We start from the raw sequence: 25,955 nt of genomic DNA, 5'->3' as shown, positions 1-25,955 counted from the left end.
TATGCCACTGGGCCAGCCCCTATACCTGTTATTTTTAAATTAACAATATTCAGTATACTTTTACTGTAATTCAACCAAAGAAAAACTGACAGAATTGATAAATTTGAGATTAACATTCCTTTATTGCAAAATACGTTTCTTAAAAATCTCTCGAAAATTCATAAAAATTTAAAATCTTTAAGTTGGAATAATATTCAACATTATAATATTATTATGATATTCTTGGAAACTTTCGATACCTTATTACTCATTTATTATTACTTATTTATTAATATGTAAATGCCTTTAGATATCTACAGATAGTTTAAGACCTCATTATGAAAAATGATAAAATTAGCACTTACACTTAGACATTTGAATTTCCACAGCCTCACATCCTGGTTTTGATTCATTATATTATATTATATTATATTATATTATATTATATTATATTATATTATATTATATTATATTATATTTTTATATTGTCAAGGTTTATATCATTCATATTCTATCCTGTAACCATGATTTCCACACTGGCCTGCATTAGTTCTACATTCTCAAAATGGATACAATACTCACTACCAATTCAGCACAGCAGTTTCTCAAACTGGAGCCTGTAAGTTGTCCAATTTGAGAAACAATGTTGTGTTTCTCTATGTAATGTAATGTTTTTACTACATTCTCATATATTCACTGTGAGCATACAATGTTTTTATTACATTTCCCTTCCAGAGTTTGCATTTACATTTACATTATAATATTACCTTAATTGCTGGATCTTAAGAATAAAAGAAAAGAGAATGGCTTACTATATAAATAACGCATTCAAGCCAAATGAAGGCAAATGATTTTATAGATCACTATAAAAATGAAAGTCCTTGAGTAGTTAAAAAAAAAAAGAGAAAAATGGTCGAAAAAGTTGAATCTTCGTATGAAATAAAAGACTGATTCAAAAATCTTAGCAGTTCGTATTTCACGTGGCATTTTAGTTTTAGCAAAATATCATCTCTCATATTGAATTAATGTTGTTAATTTGAATTTTATTGGTTCTTTGCTTTTAATTTACAATTTGGGTAGTTTTCTAAGACTACTTAGACAAACTTTCTAGGTTTGTTTAAGTCCTTGAACAAAGGAGTTAATAATTAGTTTTATGTTCATGAGCTGTGTAAGAAATCCAATAAAATAAAGTCAAACAAATAGAAATAAAAAGCTACAGAAGGAGCAGTAATGTCAGTGTCCTGGGCTGTTGCTGTTGCAGTTCTGCACAGAGTGCCAACTTCACTGCCAATGCATGCAGTTAAGGCACTGAATTCTTGCCGCCAGAGCCTGCTGTGCCTGAGCACATGGCAGGCCAGATATGCTGAGAATTAACCCTCCTGGGAGCAGCATTCAACCTGTGACTGAGGGGAGTTGGTGTGCAAATCCCTCGGCTCCCTCTCCCTGTGGGTGAGATAACTTTGAGGCACATGCTCTACACTGTTTCCTACAATTCCTCAGCTGAGTTAAGCTGTACTTGTTAGATGCAGGACACTCATGCCAGTGGACCGAAGCCGACATCACGACCCACTTTTAGAGTGGGGGTGTACAGAGGCTAGATGATAAATGGAGTCTGGAGTCCTGGTCCAAGTCCATCTCACAATAGGTCCGGTGGATCTATGGAACCACCAAGTAGAAATTTCTGTGTTGCCCAAGGGCATAATCAAAATGACTATAATTTGAACTGGCAAAACCTTGCCTCACACTGGTTATTTGATCTGCAGAGTAAGTCGTATATTAAGAAAGGCCAAATGGAAGTTCCCTGAAAAGGCCCCCATCAGCCATTTTAATAAATCAAGAGCAATACTGCGTCTTGGGCAGAATGGTAGGATGCAGGGGCTGTTGTCCCCGTCATACCCCATTTTAATTTAATTTAACAAGTTAGCCTGCCACAGTGTCCATATTTAAAATACAGTCAGGCGCCACATAATGAGGTTTTGGTCAACACTGGACCGCATATACCATGGCGGTCCCGTAAGATTGGTACCACACAGCCTAGGTGTGTAGTAGGCTATACTATCTAGGTTTTTGTACGTGTACTCTAGGATGTTCACATGACGAAATCGCCTAACGATACATTTCTCAGAACATATCCCCCATTGTTAAGCGACACATGACAGTATACGGGTAAGGGAATGACTTGAGGAATTTGTGCTTCCCATCCCCACAACCTTTGTCTATGCTGGGCCAAAGGTCCTGGTTTCTGGGAGGGAGAGGGATCCTTTTATAAAGTACAGAGTAAGGGTTCCAATGAACCTTAAGTTGCACTTTCTCCCTTGTCATTTTCAGCTTCTTATTCCAGATGATCAATCAGCAAAGAAAGAAGCCCTGGTTAATATGAGGATATAGTGTTGCTACTACATAATGAGGACAGGGAAGACCACGTCTTGCATCCCTTTGTAGAGGCTTTCTCTGGCCATTAAAGTGTGTTTGCCCATGCTCTGGGGGAGTTAACAGCCCTCAGGAGAAGCCCTGGTCCAAAGTTGATGGAATTGATGTATAAATACCCCATTTCCCTCTTGCTCAGTGAGATGATTCTGAGACACATCATCCACATGGTTTCCCAAAGGCTTAAGCTCCACTCATGAACGTGGTACTTCCCTTGATACACACTTTTATCAGCTTCTTTCCCTTCCCCGTCTTAATTCCCTATTCCCTTATTCCTCCCAAATAAATTTCTTGCATTCAAATCCCTGTCTCAGTGTTTGTTTCCAGGAAAACCCAAACTAACGTAGGGTCCTTGAAAATTGTCTTTGCTTTAAAGGCATGTCAATAACACGTTAAGAACACCATTCAAGTTGTCGCTAGCCATGCACACTTGAATAACCACTGGAGTTATTCATATACATTACAAAACAGTGTTCTAATTATTTGCATGTTCATAATCATGACCCAAAGGTACAAGAAAATTTCTTCTGCATAGTCTCTTTAAGGGTCTGGGAAATTGTAGACTAATTTTAAATATCCATTTTAAATGCTTATTTACAAATACATACGTAAACATAGGCTTTTTAAATATGGGTAATTAAATGGACAAATTTCTGTTCTTTGAGAATTGTATCTATGTGGAACAGCTTATTTAACCCTTGAATCCTCAGTGATGCTGCTTTAAAGGCTGTGTACATTGTACTCTGTGTAACCCAGGGATGCCTTTCACATTGTGGTCCACATGACTGGGATCACGCAGGGCACAACTGGCTAGACCTTACAGGTCTACAACATACAACTGTAAAATGAATGTCTACCCCCTTAGATATTACTGCCAAACTTTCTTAAATATAAAATGATGTGAAACAACCTATCAATTCAATCCCCTCCCCCCCAAAAGGAAATGTTAAACTGTGGTTGTTGAAGCTACTTTTATTCGATGCAGTTTTCATTGTCCTGAGTTGCTTTATCCAATGCTAAAATGTACTCATTGAATCATATTTTAAACCAGTATTCTCTATGATTCTATATGCGCCTCAAAGTCTAATCACATTGGAACTAGATAAAGGGGCACTGTCAGATTCAATTTAGCCAAGATGACTTCCTCAACAATACTTCAAAGATTTTATTCACATAATTCATACAGGAGGATTAGAATATGCACTCAGTTAAAAAAGATTACTTTGCTGTTCTGATGATCATGCACAATCTTATTGCTAATAAATTCCTTTGTATAGTTTCCCACACCAACAAGTAGAGTTTCTCATGGGAAATATGCTTATGTAACTTTTTGAAAGAAATTTATACTAAACTTTGTATTTGTTTAAAAAACAACAAATACTGTCGTATGTGGCTTAACGACAAGGATATATTCTGAGAAATGCGTTGTTAGGCAATTTTTTCATTGTTCGAACATCATACAGTGTACTTACACAAACCAGATGGTATAGCCTACTACATACTTAGGCCATACAGTTACTAATCTTACGGGATGACTGTTGTATATGTGGTCCATCATTGACCAAAACGTCATCATGTGGCACAAGACTGTAAAACAGTACCTTAAAGGGAATACCACACTAGAATGGTACAGAAAATTAAATATCCACTAAGCCTGTAGCGAATGGGGTTTAAAAAATAGTTTTAATATATGATTTCAATTGACTGCATGATTACCTGAACAACCTTTAGAGCAGATGTTGAAAATTTGCAGCCCTGAGGCCTAGTTCAGCCTTTGTGTAGTGCCTATCTGGCTCAGTGGTGTTCAATTTTCGTAACTGAATGCTTTCTCAATTCCATAGCCTCCCTCCCCCACCTCGCTATTGTCTGATACCCAACTAGATTCAAATTTTGGTGTTACCTACCGGCCTCACTGGGAGCTGAGATTGCAGCCTTAGAACAGGGGGCCTGGTAGATTTTCCTGAGACCCATCCTTAGATGCATTTAATAACAAATGTGAGCATATTTTTGTATACTTTTAATAATCATCACATACCTAAATAGGCTGTGACATGATTGAGAATTTAAAGTTAAAATGTTGTTGGGCTGGCCCCGTGGCTTAGCGGTTAAGTGCATGCGCTCTGCTACTGGCGGCCCGGGTTTGGATCCCGGGCGTGCACCAACGCACCGCTTCTCCGGCCATGCTGAGGCCGCGTCCCACATACAGCAACTAGAAGGATGTGCAACTGTGACATACAACTATCTACTGGGGCTTTGGGGAAAAAAAGGAGGATGATTGGCAATAGATGTTAGCTCAGAGCCAGTCTTCCTCAGCAAAAAGAGGAGGATTAGCATGGATGTTAGCTCAGGGCTGGTCTTCCTCACCAAAAAAAAAAAATGTTGTAATTTCAAGATTTTTCTCCCCTCTGATATTTTTCTTCTGCCAGTTATTGTTTGCACTAAGGTTCCCTGAACTAAGAAAGCTAGAAAGAAGGTTGACACAGCGCCAGAAGAAGGGGAAGCAGCATGACTAGCATGCTAAAGTCCTTTTGGCCAATTAGTGGATCACGGGTCACACTCTGGCAATCACTTCTGCTGACCTATGGTTCCATCTTTGGTTCCACCAAAGGTGGAACTGCTGTTGAAGGACCACTTGGACAAACCAATACGTTTTAAAAGGGTCAGTTTTTTAAAAGCTTAGTTTATTTGTTTCAATGTGATGTTAAAATAATGCTATATTACACGATTTACATCTATAACCTGACAATTAAGAGTTAGATTTTTAACTTTAAATTGTATTTGGAACTGAATTTGAGACTGATGAGAATATGAACTGATGCAATGGTTAGCGATTTAACTTGTACTTGTCTTTTTGCTTACTTGAGTATCTCTCACAATCTGTTGGAGAAGTATTATTATCCCCATTTCACAAGAAAGAAAGTGCAATTGACCACTTTTTGCTCAAAATCATACATTTAGTTAAGTTAGCAACTGGTAGGATTAATTTGAGCTTTTTACTGCACATCTGTATACAATCATATCTTTTTATTTCATGATCTCTTCCTCAGAATTAAATTTTTGGAAAAATCACATTGAAAACCTAAGCAGAACTGGAGTGCCTTCCAGATTAGGCCAGGCTAAACTCAGGTTTAGCCTGGCTATAAGAGCTCTCTCTTCAGTTCTATGGAAAAGCACAAAAGGGCAAGTTTCCTCTGAAGCCTCTGGAGAAAATGCACAGTTGCCCTGAACAGTGTGGTCTGATTTGAGATTCAAGACTGGGGAATAAGCCACATGAGTTCCAGCAGATTCTGTGGCTTCTGAGTAATTGAGCAAGAACCCCAGATGTTCTCCCCATGACTGAGTAAGCCAGCGTTGACTTGTTATGAAGAAGCGAGGTGGACCAGACTGCTCATCGTTAAAACAGACTTTGCCTGTCTGTGTAGTACACAGAAGAAAAAAAAAAAAGACTGCTTAATTTGCTGAGAGGCATCAATTCATGCCCATCCAAATATAAGAGAAAAACAGGTGGGAACTTTTAAAATACACTCTCTGAAGCACTCATTCCCTGAGGTCTTGAGCACACATTAACAACTCATAAAGCTTTATAAGGGTTGGATCTTGTGAGCCTAAGCCAGACAGTAAAGACATCAAAGTCACGCTGAGCAACGAACCAACCGTCCCTCTCCCTTCCCTCCAACACCAGAGGTTAATTTACTTTTCATTGTTTGATCTCAAAGAATTTAATTTTTTGATGAGGCTACAGAGAAGCCTGGAAGGTGCTAGACCGTAACATTTTCCACAAGAGTATTTTGAGACCCAAGTTTTGCAACTTGGAATTCACAGCACTGTGCAAGAAGTTGTTGCTAAACGGAAATTGGAATTTAGGTATTTTTTTCAGACTTGTGCTAGAACTTTTGGGAGGGTGATTCAACTATAGCTAGCTTTACCAATCTGTGGTGTAGATGATATGATCTGAAAGGTTTTAGTTCAATATCTTAACAGTTCGAAGCTACCACCCATCCTTTCACCATCACGGCTTCATTCCTCTGGAACTTGGTGGCTTCTTAATCATGTAACCCTTCTACTGCCAGGTTAACCGACTTCTCTGAATTTCTCATCTAGGAGTTTTCACTTCATTTTGATGCTGCCCCTTAGCTAACAGCCCTTGAGAATGAGACTGTGATTCACAAGAAAAGCACAGCTTCAAAGGGGCCAGGGAGGGGTGTCAGGAGGAGGTGACAGAGAACTGACAGAGACGATTAGGTTCCAATGAAAACATAAGTCTACTTGCACGTAGGACTTCTATTCCCACTTTTTGGAACTGAAGTCTTCCTCTTTTATTTGACTGAGTGTATGACACCCTTCCTCCTGACAGTATCCAGTGACATATTTTTAAAATGGAAGATGAACGAATTTACTATGAACAATTGTGACCCACCCCCCCACCATCGCCCAGGACATCATGAAACCAAGGCTAAGAAAAAACGTTGTCAAGTCAGTACTGTGGTGGCCACATTCCTTTTAAACATAATTATACTGTCTGTCATTTTGTCATAGAAATCAAATTAGCAGGAGGCCAGTGACTAGAAATGAAAAACAAGGGCAGAGCCCAGAACATGGCAGAGTAGGTAAGGTAAACCAACTATCTCAATTTCTGTGGGATCGAAGGGTTTCCTGGGGCATGGGACTTCTAGTGCTAAAACTGGGCAAATCAGAATGGTTGGTCAACCTTGGTAGGTGGCAATTTAAATAAACACTGAGTTCTGTTTTTTACGTGGGTTGGACTGCCCATTCAAGGGTTTACCCAGTTCAGGAGAATGTTTCCTCAGTAAAAGCACCATGCAGTGCCATTGTCCAGGAGCATACATTTGAAGCATGCTTTCTGGAAACTTGGTCAGAAGCAGGACAACGATCTGGCTGGCAACATGCATGTACCTTTATTGTCTAGCTTCAGGTCCTGAGTATGGTGAAGTCTAGAAGACAGCAATGGGACAGAGATGGATGAAAAGCAGGCAAGAAGTCAGTCTGGAGGTGATTGAGTGTATAGAAGTACAGGAGATGTGTAGACCCCAGTCCCTATCAGGGCATGGCACTCACTCCAGACAAACTGATCTATATGTTTTACCCCAAGCCTGCTCAGTGCTTTCCCACCTCCTCTGTCCCAGAATGCCTTTCTCTGTCTTCCACAGCTGCAGAAAAGAAATACTATCTATCCTTCAAGGATCTTTTGAAACTCTACTTCTTCGGAAAAGGCATCTCTGACCACCTACCTCTTCTCTTTAAGCTTCCACAGGGCTAATCTTCTTCAGTCATTTGGTGTCTGCTTTCTGGTTGTATCAATAACTAACTTTAAATGTCTTATCTCCCCAGCTGCGTTGTGAGGGGTAGGCTGAGGCTGGATTATTCTTTCCCTTTTTAAAATTGCTTGCGATCTGTTGCATAGTGCCTAGCCCAGAACAGACTTGTTGATTGTCTAAAGCAGTGCCGTCCAATGGAAACAGAAGGTGGGCCGCATTTGTAATTTAAAATTTTCTAGCAGTCATGTTGAAGTCAAAAGAATCAGGTGAAAATAATTCTAATATATATTACTTAGCCCAATATATCCCAAGCATTATTTCAACACGTAATGAATGTGAAAAAATTAATGAGGCATTTTTGCATAATTTTAATTGTACTCAATCTTTGAAATTCATTGCATATTTTACTCTTCAGCACATCTCAATACTACCTAGCCACAAATCAAGTGCTCAAGAGCCACATGTGGCTAGTGGCTACCATATTGGATAGCACAGGACTAAATGATAAACTGAGAAAATGTACTGAAGCAGTAGATGGAGACTTTGCATGATAGGAGTTTAGTTTGATTCTATAATCAATGAGAAGATATCACGAGTTTTTTAGAAGACTTCGATGACTTGCCTTAACATGAGGAGGATAGAGATTAGGGAAGTAAACTCATAGAATCAAGAGAAAAGGGTGTTTCTGTGATAAAGAATAAATGAAGGAACCGTAGCAGAACTTTGTAACTGATGGAACATAAAAAAGGAAAGGAGAGAAAAGAGCAAATAATAACTTAAGGTATTAAGCCTCGAGTACCAGGAGAATAGTAAGGAAGTTGGAGAGAGATACCAGGCTAAGAAAGAGATGGATTTGTTTTCAACCATATAATTTCAGGTGCTGGCAAGTTCTTCTCACCAGAGACACAATTTGGAGCAAGGATGAAAGTAACGGCAAAGTAGCTTTGGGATTGATGCCATCAAGTTGGTTGGTTGAGCCTTAGGAATGGATAACAACTAGGATTATGAAGGTGAATGGAGATAAGAATGATTGAAGAATTTAATCTTAAGAGTTCTATCGTTAGCAAGCAGGACAAAAAGTTATAAGGACGGTTGGAGGAAAACGAAGAGATTATGGAAGCCAAGGGGGAAGACAATTTCAAAACAGAAAAGGATAGAAAGCAGGAGAGAACTTGAGGCTGACCAGAACTGAGAAAAGTCCATGGGACATGGTCAGGAAGCAATCTTGGGAGCAATGAGAATCTGCCAAGGCTGAAGGAAAAAAGAGAAGGATTTACATTAGCTGAGCTCTCTTCTAAACCCCCAGTTTTCAATCCTTGGAGCAGCAGGCTGACTGAAGATGTTTGGATTGAGAAAGCTGCCTTTTTCCAGCAGATACAGTCCCAGCAGGAATCCTGGCAGAAGGAAACAACCCAACACAGAGCGGGTGGAGTTCTGGGCGATTCTTGATTAATGGCCAATGTAAAGAAACAAGCCAAGTGACAGGATGCAGGGAAATTCACAGGGAGAGCAGTGCAGGACTGAAACCCATTGCAAAACCGTTATTTGGTCTTAGTTAAAAGATAAGCAAAAAAAGAAAAATTTAAAAGATAATTTGTCATTATAAGGACTAGTATTTTTTGCCAACCATTTTTTCAATATTTTATTGCTTACCTTAGGGATGGGCAAATATGGGGTGTGCCCAGTGGAAAGTTGCCTTTAATTTTTTACACATTTTTGAAAGGGTTGTGGAGAACAACAGTGGTCTGAAAGCCCTCAAAAGCCTGAACTCTGATTCAATCCTTTTTCTCTCTCAAGCTGATTCAATTATATCACAAGCATCAATATCCCAGATCCAAGCATTTGAAAAAAATTGGGGGATTTTAGCTTTGTGTTTGCTGAAATAGCTTGGGGATAATGGAGTCAAAATTAGAACTAATAAGAATCATCTCATTCAGTCTTGGTAGTTAAAGTAAATTCCTTCTTCATGGACATGAGATTTACTGTGGGTTGTATTTGGCAAGTGCAGGAGTACAGGGTGTGGAATTTATTCAGCTACAAAAGTCCCTTGAAATTCCCTGCAATTTCATAAAACTTTAGGAGTTCAGACATGCACAAATGTTTCTGAAATCTTTGGAAGACAACCACCTAGACTACTCATTCTGCTGAAAATGACTAAGTTGGATTTTCTGTTTCATTCCTAAGGAGGAAGCTTGACAGCTGAAAGTGAAAGGTGACTGCAGTACTCCAGACATGGTGAGGTAGAAGATGGTGGGTGAAACCATTACTCAACTAGGAAGAAGATGCAAATTCCATTCTGAGTAGCAGGAAGAGAGTAGCACAAAAGGAAACGCACATGAAGATGAAGTCAAAATAGCATAATCCATTTCAAATATTTTGTTAATGTTCTATTCTAATTTCCCTTGTCTCTCATAGTCCATCTTAGAGACTCATACTAGATCTATGGACATTCTATTCTTTCTACTTCTAAACACATTTTAAAAGTTGAGAAATAACCAAAAATGAGATATGGGATTCACGGTTAATCAATAATTTCGAACAGGAAAAGAATTATATAAGTCAAAGACTCTAGCGTGTCAAGATATTCACCAAACATCATGCTTGTTAGAAAAGACTTACTCATTTTCGCTTAGAGATGAAATAGCTTTTATTATTCACACACATGGACACAATGTGTTCTTGTCTCAACCAAATCAGATGATCAGATTACTAGATAAACTCAAACATTAGTCAGAATACCAAATTGGCAGTTTCTAAATGTCAAATGGATTAGTTTATCCCAAATCATTGTGCTGCAACCTAAACAGACTGTCCCTTCAGAGTGTTTAAATAAAAATATGTGGGGGAGGGGTCAGCCCAGTGGCGTAGTGGTTAAGTTTGCCAGCTCCACTTCGGTGGCCTGGGGTTTGCAGGTTTGGATCCTAGGCACAGACCTATGAATACGCACCGCTCATCAAGCCATGCTGTGGCAGCATCCCACATATAAAGTTAAGGAAGATAGGTACGGATGTTAGCCCAGGGCCAATCTTCCTCAGCAAAAAGAGGAGGATTGGCAGCAGAAGTTAGCTCAGGGCTAGTCTTCCTCACACACACACAAAAGAAAGTGAGGGAATAATCTCTTAAATTTAAAAATAGCAACCTCTATTTTTTTTTAAACTAGGTGAAAAAATTTTCAATCAGATCTCTCACCCTTAGAAATTAGACAAAATCTCTTGAATCTTGAGTCTTGTCACCCTTGTGCAATGCCTCCTGGCCCTGCAGGCGGGGTGAATCTGGTGTCAGAGTCAACACATATCATTTCCCTCAACATCATTAATGATTATTTGCATAAGGGATCTCTTTTATACTGTAAAAATAAGTTTATATTGACAGAGTCTCTATTACTTAGGACATTTCCTGGAGCAGATAATATCCTGCAGCCACGTTGCTATTTAGACTCCCATTTCTTTAATGGGGTCTATAGATGGCTTCACGAGGTGGAGGAACTTCCGAAATAGTCTCTGAGATTCTCTGCATGTACCATTTTCTGGAGTGAAGCATCAAATCTTTTTTTTTTTTTTTCCTTTTTTGTGAGGAGATTAGCCCTGTGCTAACATCTGCCAATCATCCTCTTTTATTTGCTGAGGAAGACTGGCCCTGGGCTAACATCCGTGCCGGGCTAACATCCGCGCCCATCTTCCTCTACTTTATGTGGGACGCTGCCACAGCATGGCTTGCCAAGCAGTGCCTTGGTGCACTCCTGGGATCCTAACCCGCGAACCCCAGCCGCCCCATCCGAGCCGGGCACTTAACTGCCTGCGCCACCGGCCCGCCCTTCCCAAATCTTTAATCAGATTCTCTTGGGAAACACGTCCTAAAGAAGTTAAGAATGATTTTAGAACATCACATTAAAAATATGTGTAATGCATCAGTATGAATCTGGCACTTTGCCAAAGCTAATAGTATTACTAGCAGATGAATAAGGAGATGTTTACCACAATATTAAACAAAATAAAGTAGACCTGTCTATCAAAAAAAATAATAATATACACTCACTGTTCTATTCAGTTCAATGTTTTGCCTCCTTTTGGATTAAAATTAACAGAGTTTCACATTGTGACTTTAATCTTATCAGAGACTCCTAAAGCAAACAATAGCACAGTATGAGAAACCTTGATTGTGTAACTTCTGCTTTTGCTCTCTTGGAAACAGCAAACGTCATTTTCTTACAGCCCACTCCCTAATAATCATGACCACCTATTCACACTACTGGAATTTTCAAAATAGCAACTGCACATTTTTATAAACTCTTGTGATTTTTATACGTGATGTAGTACTATTTAGCAAAGCACACCCATCTGGGCTTCTAGTTATCATTATCATATTTTATTACCATTATTTTTTTATGTATAAAGTCTGCTCAGAAGGAAAAGTAAACGCGGAACAAAAACCCCCCTTGGAAGAACTCTGCTTAGAAGCAGCTTCGGAAATGCCCCTGAGGTTGGGTCCTCCTCCGGGGAAAGCAAGAATTCACGGACCGCCCAGTGTTCCCTCCTGCAGAGCCCGGCTTCCCAGGCCGTCGTCCCCGGAGCTAGCCGCCCGCGGGCGCCCCGGGGCCAAGCCCTAGGCGAGCGCACGCCCACATGTGCCCGCGGTCCTGGCAGCGCACGGACCGGGCGCCAACGCCCCGAGGATTGGCCAGCGAGGTCCTGATGGGCGGGCGGGAGGCGGGCTCGGGTGGGGGGCGACGAGCGCGGGGAGCGGAGGGGCGGGGCCACCGTGCCCCGCGCCCCGCCCCCTGCGCGGCTACCCAGAGGGGCGCCCACGTGCCCAGCCCGCCTTCTGCAGCGCGGCGGCCGGGGCGCTCGTCTCCCCGCGGACCAGAGGCGGCGGCCGCTCCTCCAGCTTCCCCGAGCCGCGGGCGCCGACACGCTCCAGCCGCTCGCCCGCCACCGCCCCCTCGGCGTGGCCCTAGCGCTGCCCCAGTAAGTTGCCAAGTCCCCGGCCACGCGGAGGGGCGCAGGCGAGGGGCGGCCTGGGCGCCGGGGCCGCAGCGGAGGGGCTGGGGCGGGGGCGCCGGGCGCCGCGTCCAGCTGCGCGCAGCTGTCCGGAGGCCGCGCCCCGGCGACTCTGAGCCCCCGAGTCCCGAGGCTGCGGGAGGGGGCTGCCGCCCGGACCCTCGTCCTCCGAGCTGCGTCTCGCCCCGTGCGGCCCCGTGCTGTCGCCTCTGCCCCGAGGCGTCGGGCTCCGCGGCGGGCGCGCGGGTCGCGGAGGCTGGGAGACGGCCTGGCACGGCGACTCCCCGGGGGACCTTTTTAGCCACTCTTGTCCCAGGGGGCTCTGGGCACCGCTCCCCGGGAGGGCAGCCGGGCCTCCTCCCGTCTGCACACTGAGGAGTCACCGAAGTCGCCTTCGGCTCCTTTGAGGTTCTTGGTTTAAGTACAGAACACGTCTTGGAGCTCTGGAAGCTTTTTCACATCCTAGACCTGCCCGGGACTGGTAGGACAGGTAAAATGGCCCGTCGTGATGTCTGTTTGGGGTATTTTAAAGTAAAATACAGTGCAGTTTTAAACCCGTTTGAGATGGGCTATGCTCTTTTAAGCCCATTTCATACAGCGTTCAGCCTTGAACTTGAAATGCCATTCTTGACGCTTAGGGAGTCACGAATCCCAGCACCCCAGATACCGCTTCCTGCAGAGAATTTGCCACCTTCGATTTACGCGTATATCCAATCCATGGAGTAACGTGTTCCGAGATTGTATCTTAAAGATGTTTTAAAAAAAATACGCCCACAGAGTCATATAAAGTCTTTTGAGGTGGAAATAGTACCAAAATTTCAGCCTATTCAAACTTTCAAATATTTATGCAGAACTGCCAAAAAAAACGTTTAGGCGTCTCATTTAGGGCTGGTAATAAGGTTTATCTAGTCATTTGTACAGAAACACTCATCCTTTTAATGAAGGGATATCATCAGATTTTATTCAGATAGAGCTCTCTGAATCTTGCGGGGGGGGGGGGGGGATGGCCTGGGATATGAAGTTACAGTGTATGTGGTCTCTGATTTGATACTTTTTCGTCCTTGCCCCAGCCAGTCTAAAAATTCTGTAGCCTCTTTTCCCCCTTAGCATTAATAATTATCTCCTTAGAAAATTGCAAACCGTTGTGTCTATATTCTTTTTCTAGGGGATGTACAGGGTAAGAATATTCTAATTGTATACTTTCTTGTGGTTGCTTTTTCCTATTTGTAATATTAAATCCTTTTTTAATTGCACTAAAGCTTCACATGAAATGATTGCTCAGTGCAGAAGAACATGTGCATTTTTTATTTCTTCCTTTACTAAAGAGGTGCTAGTTGGCTATTCTGGATTGACTCTGGGATATTATTTATTAGGATTTTTCAAATTTCCTCCCTTGCCCCTCATTTGGTTTCCACACAGTGTCTTGATAGGGAATGTCATTTACCTTAAACCATTTTAATCTTTTAGGGTGTGCCAAGGCCTTGAAAACCAGAGTAAAACTCTGCATTGTATCGCAGGGATTCAGTTTGCAGAATCTTTGGCCTCTTTAGCACATCAGCAAAGTCCTTTAGATTCCAAGGTCTCTAACCATTGTCACTGGATTTAGAGTCAGGAGTCTATAAAGGAGGATAGAGGCTGGGCGGGGAGACATGGTAGCTGTTGGAGTTTAAAAAGTCTGAGAATGCTCTGGAGATATTCATCTTATATTCTCATATATTTTTGTCATTGGAACATATGTCTCTGAAGAATTTTAAAGTTCATGTTTCTTTCCATTACAAACCTCACCTTTGTGGAGTGGGAGTGCCTAGTCTCCATTCTGTGTGGCCCACTTTTGTTCTCTTTTCATGCATCCTTGCTTAAGTTATCATTGTTCTGGCTCTTCTGGCCAGATCTGGAGCCCTTATCTGTGGCCATTCCTTCCTTTTTGGTCCTACTTTTTCAAATAGGCCTTCCGTCATAGTTTTCCTTTGGTAACTTCTCTATTTAGCCTAGTTTCTGTCTTTCCTTCTGTTTTGTTATATTTGCCTGTTGCTCCATATATCCATATCTATGTGTATATGTATTTTTTTTTTTAAGTGTTCAGAGCCATCTGCTGGTTTTATTTTGGTACCCTTTGAGACCAACTTGCAGAACAGAATCTTGAAAAAACCCTTAGGTTGCTGTTTGTTTTATTGTTTCCCCAAGCATGATACGAACACATTGATTTTTAAGGACTGGTTTCTTATAGACTACTTACTGATGTCAGACATTTAGAACAAAGCAGAATTTTCAGTTGAATATATTTCTAAATGGTGACAGGTTTAGTACTGTCTGCCTCATTTGAATGTTTTGTCATCCAACTGAATACTGAAAAACTCAGCTAACTAAGATTTCAATTACATGATACCACTTGTCTAAGTGGTTTTGAACATTTAAGTGGTTAACTCACTTCTGCACCTTTAATCTGAATATTCAAAATCATATGGATGTAGCCATGATCAAAAAAAAAATACTAATGAAATTGTTCTCTTCATTGTCTTCTGTTTTAATAACTTTTCATTCTACTGCCTAACACAATATCTGGTATATAACAAATACTGAGTATGTCTTTATTGTTGAGTGAATGCGACTGATTTCAGTAGTTTGAGAAAGGGTGTTTTATTTGTTTTCAAATATATATTCCTTCATTGAAAATGACTGAGTCCCTACTCTGTACCACGCATTGAACGACCAAAAGTAATGTGTAGTTCCAATTTTGAAGGGAGCCTACAATTATTTTTGCATTTTGGAAATCCTTCATTGATGGATTTTAAGAGTAGTGTTTTGTTTTGTTGTAATTTTATATAAAGTAACAACACCTATAAACAGTTGACTTCAGTACTGTGTACACCAGAAAGCAAGTAATGAACACACTCTCTAATATATGAAGATGATGCTACTTAATATTCCGTCATCAAAAGCACAGGTGCTTTGGCGTGTTTGTTTTCCTGGCAGTAACAAATTTGCCAGGACTCGTGTCTTCTTTTACTTGCTTTTCTTGCCATTATTTTAGAAGTGTGGTCTGTGGCTGTGGAAATGTTATTGATGCCATTGACAAAAGCAAACCAACAACTGGGGGTTGATTTCCACTAGGCTCTAACTAATTGATCAAGCTCTAACTAGCTTAGTTAAGATAATGAGAGCATGATTTACCTATTAATTTTTCTTGTCCAACTTAGTAAACATAGCTGTCTGTTAATCTCTGGAAGCAAGCAGTATAATGTTGTTTTTCACGTGCTTATGGACTCTCCTCAACTTAAAATATTTCTGAGAATGGCCTCTGCTGCCGTTAGCTAACCTTCTCATTGGTAAGTACGATTAGTATTGACTTAAGATTTGAGTTAATGTGGTTTTGTTTAAAAGGCTGGATTTGAATGTGTGGGTCACATCTCTTCTGTTCTTGTTTAGACTTTTACCTTGGATATCTCTCTTCAGAGAAGTCTGTGGTTCTTTGTTTTTCTAGATGTGTGGTCATGATACATTGTTGAAAATCTTGGAGTTTCTTACATCCAAGATTAAATCATCAAGCTGGAGTGTCCCGTGTAATGACTTAGTGCTGCAAATGTCATATATTTAATTTAATGCTTTCTCTCTGCCAAAAAAAAAAAAAAAATTAAAAAATGAAGACTAAAACCCACACCTGCACACCCATTCTAGTGCTGCACCTCTCTTCAGAAATTGAGCCTAATTTGGGATTCGGCAATGAGGTGGATGACGTGAGAACATTTCATAACCTTTCTTCCAGGAGTTAAAAAAAAAAGAGCCATGAGTATGTTGTATTCATTTTTGGAATATTTTGTGAACAATACACAACAAAGAATTTTTATGTCCCTTGTTGATTCTTGCTAGTTTTTCTCACAGTTGTGGGGAAAATTCTTTTCTTTCCCTAACCTACTCTGGCTTCATCAAAGCTCCCTAAGTCTTCATACAACTATACCCAACACAATGTTGTTTACACCAGCAAAGCCCACTTCCTTCCAGTGGAGACCTGCTGGTCACAGTCAATAAAGCTTGATGTCACCAGGCTGCTGAATGATGCTATAATTAAGATGCTGTCATTTTATACTTTGACTTTTTCCCTTTCTTTTTTTTTTTGGTCGGATTTTAAGATAAGTGGATCTGTTCCACTTAAAAACAGATGCTTGTCTCTTCCAAAAGTCAAGTAATAAACCTTAAAGCTCACTTTTTATTTATTTTACTCCCGTGTAGACTGAAAGATGTTATGTGAGTTGATACCTTGATCCTGATTAGAAGATGAAGGTTGGTTGGTTAGGGTCTTTTCTTGCCTTGGCTCTAGGGATCTAGCCGTCGTCTTGGTAAATGATAATGATGATGATTGTCACTAGTGGAATTAAGTTATTGTATATTGAACCATAAGGAAAATGGGGTGTCTTTGCATCTTCAGCCTTATTTGTTTACTCTTAATGTGAACTTGGGGCAGATTTTTAGAATGCAGTTCAATTTCTACTTTTAAAAATCACACTAAAATCTCTAGAACTTGAAATATATTTGAGTGGTGGGGGTGGGAAGTCATCTCGGTAACACATGCAAAGTGTACTTTCCCAAAGCATGTGGGTTATTTTCCTCCCCGCCCCCTATTCATGCTATTTGGTTTCTACAAGGAGGTATCCATTTGGTGGAAACAACTGGATTTGATTTTTGTGAAACTAATATGCAAAATTTACCACACTAATATGCAAAATTTATAGTACTTAGCAATTGTATGTGCAACCAAATTACCGAATACTGTTTTGATACATTGGGATTCCCTTGGAGTAGGAAATATGACTTTTGTAACTTTGATTCTAAGAATATCCTATGAGATATTCTCTTTGGAGTTTCCATGATCAGCAGTTAATCTATTTTGGATGAATATGTGTTGTATATATCTATGGCCCAGATACAGAGTCTTTAGAGAAGCAAAGAATAAATAACTTGGTTCCTATTCTGGGCATTGACCACCCAGTGAAGGAGTGTTAACAAGTACACATACAATGGGAAGAGAATGATAAAGCTGCCATTTGAGTGACACAAAGAGCTGAAGGTTCAGGAGGAGAGATGACAATCCATTCTAAACTTTTCTTTTTTTAAAATGAGTGTTGTGTTATTTAACGCTTATTTAACTAAATGCTCCATCAGTTATAGGTGTTACCATCACCATCACGGTTACTATTATTATTTTGCTGTTAAAACCACTGCTCTTCCTCCTCCTCTACTTGCTCTTTGGTAAAACTTGGGTCACTTAGACTTGAGTACTGGCTGAGTGGTTATTCACCAAAATTTGCGTTTGGGAGAGCAATAATACTTATTCATAATTTGGCAAAATTGTCTATTATTGATTACTCCGGCCTCTAGAAAATTGTGATGTTTAACTGGAAATTCAAATTATTCTGAAAGGTCTTAGAGGAGACTTAAAACACATTAAGATTATATTTTAGATGGAAATCTTGAAGAATAAAGTCATTCTGAAAGTGCAGTCAAATTAAGAACATGAGATTATCTTAATTTCTCACTCTGACAGTTGAGTTGTTACATTAGACAAGCTTGGTACATTTATACAAACTTAATGAGTTTAAAACCCATAAATGACCTTGTCCAGAATGGAAAGATTACAAGAGGCCTTCAGACTTCCCTCCCAGTATTGCTTCTCCCACAGGAGTGCCTCTGAAGACCAGGAAAGCAGTCCCCATCCTCAGCTTGGTGTTGGTTCCAGTCTTGGCTTTCAGCTAGGAGTGGACAAAGGACTGATAAAAGACTGCTGATAGCTGAAGAGATACTTGTCTATTCCATGTTAGAGAGGGAAGAGTTCTTTTGTTAGAAGGAAACACGTTCAGTTTGGTATCCTACCGTTGGCCTAGTAGATGAACAAAATGTTTTAAAAGAAATTATATAACCGGAAATATATATTTGCTGTAGTCTTCAATTCCTGTCTGACATAGCTCTTCTATTGTACAAGGAAGGTTTCCGTGAAGACGTGGAGCTGGGTCCCATTGCTTCACCTACCAGGTTTCAGGTTCTTGTGAATATACCTTTTTTAAAAAAATCGGATAATTGTTCCTGAGAGGTGGTGGAAGTAGGGGGACAGGAAATTGAGTTACATCTTCAGTCTACTAGGCGAATCTTTATTTAAAGGAATCTTGGGGTGAGTCCATTTCTACTAGGCAAAAATCACAAGGTTTTTGTTTAATGAAACTCAGATGCTCAAAATTCCATTAGTCATAATTCTTCATTTGCAATACACTGTCGTCATGTCATTATTAGTTCATGTATGGCCAATAAATACCATTCATTTTAGATTCTTGGGTTGGGTGTTAGATGGATATTCATTGTATGATTATTTTAAAATAATATATGGCTAAGTAAAATTTTAAATAAATTTCCCCTAAATAAATTAGTAAATAAAATTTTTATAAATGTCTTCTTTGTGTTTTTCCTTCAAGTAGAGAACATCTGTATTGAATGAAATTTTCCCTTTTCCTTCAGAACGACAGCTTTCTTTAGATAGTGATGTTTTTTCCTCCTGAAATTCACTTCATACTCACTTCTGTAATGTTCCTGGTCTCTTCAAAGCAGAGGGTACTTATTATTTTTGCATGGAGCTCAAGTCCACAGGATGTTTGCAACTTGCTTAGGTACTTGTCCTCATAAAAATTCAAATGAGCATTTCTTGATAGTTTGTATCAACTTGGATATGAATTCCTCTGGGAAAAGCCTGTATTCAAAAAATTCAGGCTATTCTATATAGACCTTTTATCTGCCTTAATGATCATATTAAATAACACAATTTTATATTTGTATTTGACTCCAGCAACAAGTTTTAAGTGGTTTCTTTGATTCTGCTGTAATTTGAGCAATTGTTTGGGAGACATTTTTGTGACACCTTGAAGGAGTGTGGAGTGACCTTTGACTCTCCATCCTGAGGGCTCATTAACATTCTAGAGTGTCTGGGCCACATTAGGAATTTCCCTTTGTCCCAAGGCAGCCTATGCAAGAAAATGAAGTCAAATTGGCCATGATTAATCAAACAAAGTGAAATTGCTGTTTCAATTTTTGTGTTTGACATTTTGCATTGATCTGGACTTTTATGAAGGAGTAACAAACTTTATCTAAGTCTAAAACCTACTGAGAGTTCATTTTTTTCATCACCTTGAAATAAAATGGCACTGCTGAGTTTTTGAGTGAGTCTCAGCTTGGAGTGAGTCTGGAGCACCTGCTCTGCCAAGTGAGGATGTGCCAGGTGGTGAATGAGATGCTCCTGTGGATCACAGTTTAGTCTCGATGGAGCTTCATGGTATTCAGTTGCTTTCCTACCAAATCCTCTTCTCTTTGGCTTTTTAATCTATATAATGAATTTACATTAACATATTTGGAGGAGAAGTAAAAGGTCATATTTTTAGTAAAATCATGTTGATGTTTACAACTTGAGGGCCATGCTGTTTGAGCAGTCTCTGAAATTTACCTGTGCAACTCTTAAAAGATTAGATAAATGAATCAAGCAGGAGAACTAAAGAGATTCAGATTGGAAAAGAAAACATTACTTTGATTTACTGTTTCTTCTAATGAAAGGCTTCAGGACAAGTTTCATACAATTTTGATCAACTGTATTTGAACTCATGGTACTTACAGTTCTTTGGTAAATGGAGAAGGATCTACTGCTGCTTTTAATATTCCTTCTATTCTGATTACATTTATACTTCAGTGGAAGAAAGAAGAGCCACATGTATACGTGTAAAATGCCTCCGCCCCAATAATTTTGTGTAAGACTTCTGGGAGTTCAAGAATTTGAACTAATATGCACCTAGGGTTTCAGGAGCCCAGGATAAGAATCCTGCAGTTCAGAAGCCATTTCAGCTCCTGGGAAAATATCTTGGGAGAGAACCCTTTCGGGCAGGATGGGTCCTTCTTGGGCATACATCCTTTCCTTTCACTGATGTAAGACTGCTCGTGGTCTCCAAGGAGGAGCTTGAGAACTGGCTCAGAGGTAGGTGTGGCCGTGGGCGGCTCTGAATTAAAGAGCTATGACAATAACACAATGATGCCTGTTCTCATTTGTGCCATGGTGGAAGCAGTTCCCTGCCCTCAAAGGAACACTTTGGACTTCAGTTGTCTCCAGCCTGGCCTCCTTTCTTTCCTCCAAGTTCTCAAATTCACAGATTTCTCTGTCTACCTATGGAAATAAATTTGATTCTAAATTTAGCTGAGATTATTTTAATTGGATAGTTGTAAATTATGTACAATTGGGAAGAAAAAAAAAATGGATAAGAATAGTCAATGCCCTCTTCATTTAAAATTGGAGCATTTTGGGGGCTGGCCTGGTGGCGCAAGTGGTTAAGTGCGCACGCTCCGCTGCAGCGGCCCAGGGTTCGCCAGTTCGGATCCTGGGCGTGCACTGACGCACCACTTGTCAAGCCATGCTGTGGCGACGTCCCATATAAAGTGGAGGAAGATGGGCACGGATGTTAGCCCAGGGCCAGTCTTCCTCAGCAAAAAGAGGAGGATTGGCAGATGGTAGCACAGGGCTGATCTTCCTCACACACACACTATAATTTTGGAGCATCTTTAGAGTGACATTAGAAATCCAGTCTTATGGCTCAGTGTCAGTCTGATGTGGATCATCTTGTAGAAATCTCTGGAATTTAATCAACGTACAGTTTAATAGAAATAGAGGTCTGACTAAAGAGCAACATAAGCATCACCACAGAGGCTTGTCGGTTTCTAGTGTAAAATAGCTGACTGAAACCCTTTCCTTTTACTTGTCATATTTGTTTAATAATGTGCCTAATGAATAACAGGCAAAGGGAAGAATTTTATCTTTTGCAAAACTTGCTTTATAAGTGGTTAAGATTTGTGATGTTTTGCAAAAAGTCCTCTTCAGTGCATTGCGCTTGTGACATAGTGGTTGTGTAGGTGGAGTAGGACTTGTGTGTGCAGGACTCACGTAGAAAATAGCACGAAGCACAGTTACACGCCATTGAGAAACCATAGTGAGTGTTGATAAAATTTGTAGTACTGGAGCTTTGAAAACATATCCTGGGCTGGTGCCTGTTTTAATCTCTCCTGAAAATGAGAATTTCACTTGTAAAACAAAATCACTGGGGCCGGCCCCGTGGCTTACCGGTTAAGTGCTGGAGCTCCGCTACTGGCGGCCCGGGTTCGGATCCCGGGCACACACTGACAGACTGCTTCTCCAGCCATGCTGAGGCGGCGTCCCACATACAGCAACTAGAGGGATGTGCAGCTATGACATACAACTACCTACTGGGGCTTTGGGGAGAAAAAAGGAGGAGGATTGGCAATAGATGTTAGCTCAGAGCCGGTCTTCCTCAGCAAAGAGAGGAGGATTAGCATGGATGTTAGCTCAGGGCTGATCTTCCTCACCAAAAAACAAAATCACTTTTTCAGTAGATGACAGCACATGAATAAGGCTCAGTATCCTGGAAATTTGCTTCTACCACCATAAAACTTGTGAGACACTGTTGTGATAGCTGGTTTTGTATTCCAAACTCTAAACTCAATAAAAACATTGAAAACTGTCTTGTGGGCAATTTCTGAAGCTTTGGAGGTGTTCATCTCCAGCCTCCCTGGCCCTGGACAGTTTCTGAGTTCCTGGCACTATTTTTATGCCAAGCACACTGCTATACAGATTTGGAAGGGAACTAAGCTCCTGAGAATGACATTTTAGAGCTCTTTTTATAGGTTAAGAAACATCTTAAGAAATGTAATTCATCTGAGGTCAGACAGCTAGGGGCAGAGTGAAGACTTCAAGCATTTTGGCTTAGCAAAAGCACTGATTAATATCAGGCCAGTCTGCTTTGGTGAAAACAAATCATAATCACTAGAATACACTACTTATGTGGTAGGAATTTTATAAGTGGGGATCAAAATACAATTTTAACTCAAAAGTTTTTAGATTTAAAAATTTCTTGGAAATTAACATTTGAATAAGACATTTTAGTATAGTGACATTCTTATGATGTGAACTATTTTTTTAAATGTCATGCTTTTACCAAAAAAATGGAAAAATGTGATCTTAACCTAAAAATAAAAAGACTTTAAATATGGGTTCTAAGCCATCTAAAGTCATTAGGATTTAAACTGCCTAAGTGATGCTTTTAAACAAGTAAGTTCTGTTTGGAGTGCTATTTTTCTATCTTAAAAAAATGCTGTTAGAATTTTTACTTTTTCAGATTATCATAGGTAACAGATGGTTTGCACTTAGTTCAGTGAACCAAACAAAAAAAGAGCAGACTTTGCATAAAATTTGTGTTGGTAGTGCATTTTATCTCACTGAGATGGATCATGAACTTTCTGAATAATGAATAGCATATTTACATTATTCTGGTCTTTTTTTGCTACAGAATACAAAAAAACTGTGAAGGACAAACAACCTGGCGTTGTCACTTTAGAAGTTATTCTTGTAAATGATTTAGAGTATTTTTCTATTCTTACTGCATTGCTAACTCTAGGTATGTTGTATGTCCTGACTAATTCTAAAACTGATGAATTGTTCCAGTGACTTTGAAAGCTGAAGGCACTGTTTATGTCGTTGAATTACATTGAAATAGTGGTAAATTAATTTTTATAAGGATTTTAAATCTTACGGCCTTGAGAACCCACATCATTAATCTCAATTTTGAAAGTATTCAGTATGGTTGCTATCTAATATTTGACTTTCTGTTGATTGACCATCACCAGCCTGTTCATTAACACCAGTTAATCTGTGGTTAACTCTTGTGTGTGGTGGCGAAAGGTGGAAGTGATGGTGGCATAAGGCAGGCAGGATGATACATTGAAGTGGAGGGAAATGGACTAGTGATGAGTGCAGACACTAGCTGTAGATGTTGGTACCAAAGGTAATTGAAAGACTTCTGTTTTAAGAATGGGCCTTTACTTCATCATGTATAATTTTAATGCGTTACATATTAGACTAGGGGAATCGGTAAAATTGAACTATATAATTTCACTTGTAAATTTGTATGCATGAATCAGAATTCAAGCTCTTTTCAAGAACTGGAAGAAAAGTGCTCATTTTATTGAATTAAGTATAATTTCTATTGAATGAAATAAAAGGAGGAACAAAGAATGAAGGAATCTTTATTCTTTTTCTTTGCCCCCAACAAAATGATGTATGTAGAATAATGTTTTAAGGCAGAGAAAGTAATTTTTCTCTAGTGTTCACTTTGACAGAACTTCTACTGAAAATATTTCCTGAATTGAATTTTCCATGTCTTTAAAGACATGTACAGCATTGCTAGTTGTAATAAATCATTAGATTCTAGGCTCAGAAGAAGAAGCCTATGCATTTCATTTTAAGCAGAACCATGCCTGATCATTCCTCATAGGTGTGTGTGTTATGTAAGCATGAGCTGGAGATCGTACATGTGCAGACATATCTGCAGAAAAGTCAAAATTTCCTCGCTGGTAACATAAATGACAGTATTTCCATATTTAAAAGCAATAGAATGTTGAGAGTATCTGTAACTGTAGAAAACAGTCAGCATTTTCTCCTTAATTTCTTAATCCCCAATACTCAATGTTGATTTTTGCTTAACTGTTTATTTTAGTGCTTAGGAAAAGAGAAGCTTAGAGCATCAGAAGATCCCTTAAGCTCCTTTCTTGCTCCAGAAGAAAACTAGCAAGTAGCCCATTCTCGTCTATTATTCCCTAGGTTTTCCCACCAAGATCTTCTTGACATCTCTTCTGACCACACCAGGTATGATGTCACTCACCGATGTTAGAGACCCTCATATGTAGCTGGGATGTTGCTGGGGGCAGTGGTAGCTGGTGGCTGTTTAAGATAGTTCAGTTTATAATTGAAGGAGCATTTACAGCAGGCTCCAGGTTTTCTTCTCCTCCTTCCTCCTCCCCCTGCCCTTCCTCTTTCCTCTTCCTTCCTCTTCCTCCTCTTCTCTTTTTCATTTTTCTTCTTCTGGTTGGAAGCGTGAATGAGCTAACTCTAGTTAAACCTGAGCCCAGCATTCACCAGACACCCAGCTGCCAAGGCTGAGATCTTTTGTGGACCACACTCTGGATGTCTCCCTTAACTATCTGCTGTCCTTGGCACGTAGGTTGTATTTTCTCCTTTGGATAAGGTCAGCCTTGAAGATCCTCACGACATGCACTTGGCAAAGGCTTTGGGGAGCACGCTAGTGTTGGGGAAACTGCACGTCAGCATCTACTTTGTGGCACAAGAGCAGTGTCCTTGCTGTCCTCCTCTCATTCTCTTCCTGCACTCCCTTTCCCTCAATCCTGACTCTCAATGCGAACTTGAGGATAATTGGCAACCTTTTCAGAGTGTATAAACAAAACAAACAATGAATATAGGGCACGTAATTCTGTAACATTTTAGAAAAATCTGCATCCTCAGCCCTTTCCAGCATCACGTTAACTTGGCGTGGAAGGCACTTTGTAGTTACTCTAGAAAAGGGCCAGTGTTGTGTTTTCTCGAGATGTCAGCCTCTCTATTAGTTACCACATTTAGTCATTGCTTTGCTGAGTAGCTTTTGAATGGAGCTATGAAGGGCTCAGTTGATTTGGTTAGACTAATAGAGTTAGTGCTTTTTGAAATCCTGTTATTACATTTGTTATTGTAAAATTATTCACAGGATAGAATTCAATGAATTAGATTTGTATTCAAATATTATAATCTGTCTCTAAAGCATTAAACATTATGTGTTTATTAAAAGAATTATTACACTTAAAAAACATTTACTGGCAGAATATATTTTAGACCAGCTTTTTCAAGGATAATAACCATTTTATAAAGACTTACTGCTACAAGGCACTAAATGTGGGGCTTTACAAAGCCTAAACAACAGCTTTCTCCTTTGAAAAAATTTCCCATTTACAACTTAGACTCTAGAAGTTAGAATTTAGAGAGTTGGAACCCATACGAGGGCCACTGAAGTTGATGTTCTTTTATAAGCGACCTCTTGGCAAACTGTGACATATGGAAGCAATGATTTCACAGCTTTGCTATTCTTCAAGCAAATGAAATTTTTGACTCATTGGCCCAAAGATAAACTTTAAATTTTATAATTTCACTTTTTGTTTTTTTTTGAACATATGGCCACTCGGTACTTATGGAATGCCCACTTTTCTGTTCAGAACTTTTCTGTGTACTTAATACAGACACTAATTTGAAAAAAAGGACATATTCTTTGAGCTCCTGGAACTTATATTCTAGGTCAGACTTATTGATGTTTCTGTACCCAGAACAGGATAACAAATGACATGAATTTTTTTCTAAGTTCTACAG

The 25,955-nt window shown here is 39.7% G+C and overlaps 1 protein-coding gene across 3 annotated transcripts in view; it reads left to right on the top strand.

Moving 5' to 3' along the window:
- The first annotated feature begins 12,517 nt into the window (after positions 1 to 12,517).
- Positions 12,518 to 25,955, top strand: part of SLC7A2 (solute carrier family 7 member 2) — a 65,314-nt gene continuing 51,876 nt past the window's right edge. The window contains exon 1 of one of the 3 annotated variants that reach the window (XM_087418444.1): positions 12,518 to 12,646. The gene's annotated coding sequence lies outside the window, so the exon portion shown is untranslated. Of the gene's footprint in view, positions 12,647 to 12,936; positions 13,170 to 25,955 lie in introns of those variants that run through there. The other 2 variants (XR_015548824.1, XM_087418442.1) reach the window with 2 other exon arrangements.

Source organism: Ceratotherium simum, chromosome 28, assembly GCF_057802395.1.
Source record: "Ceratotherium simum simum isolate JZ-2026a chromosome 28, ASM5780239v1, whole genome shotgun sequence".
Taxonomy (NCBI): Eukaryota; Metazoa; Chordata; class Mammalia; order Perissodactyla; family Rhinocerotidae; genus Ceratotherium; species Ceratotherium simum.
The sequence above is the reverse complement of the archived record's forward strand: the minus strand, read 5'-3'. Positions and strand labels throughout refer to the sequence as shown.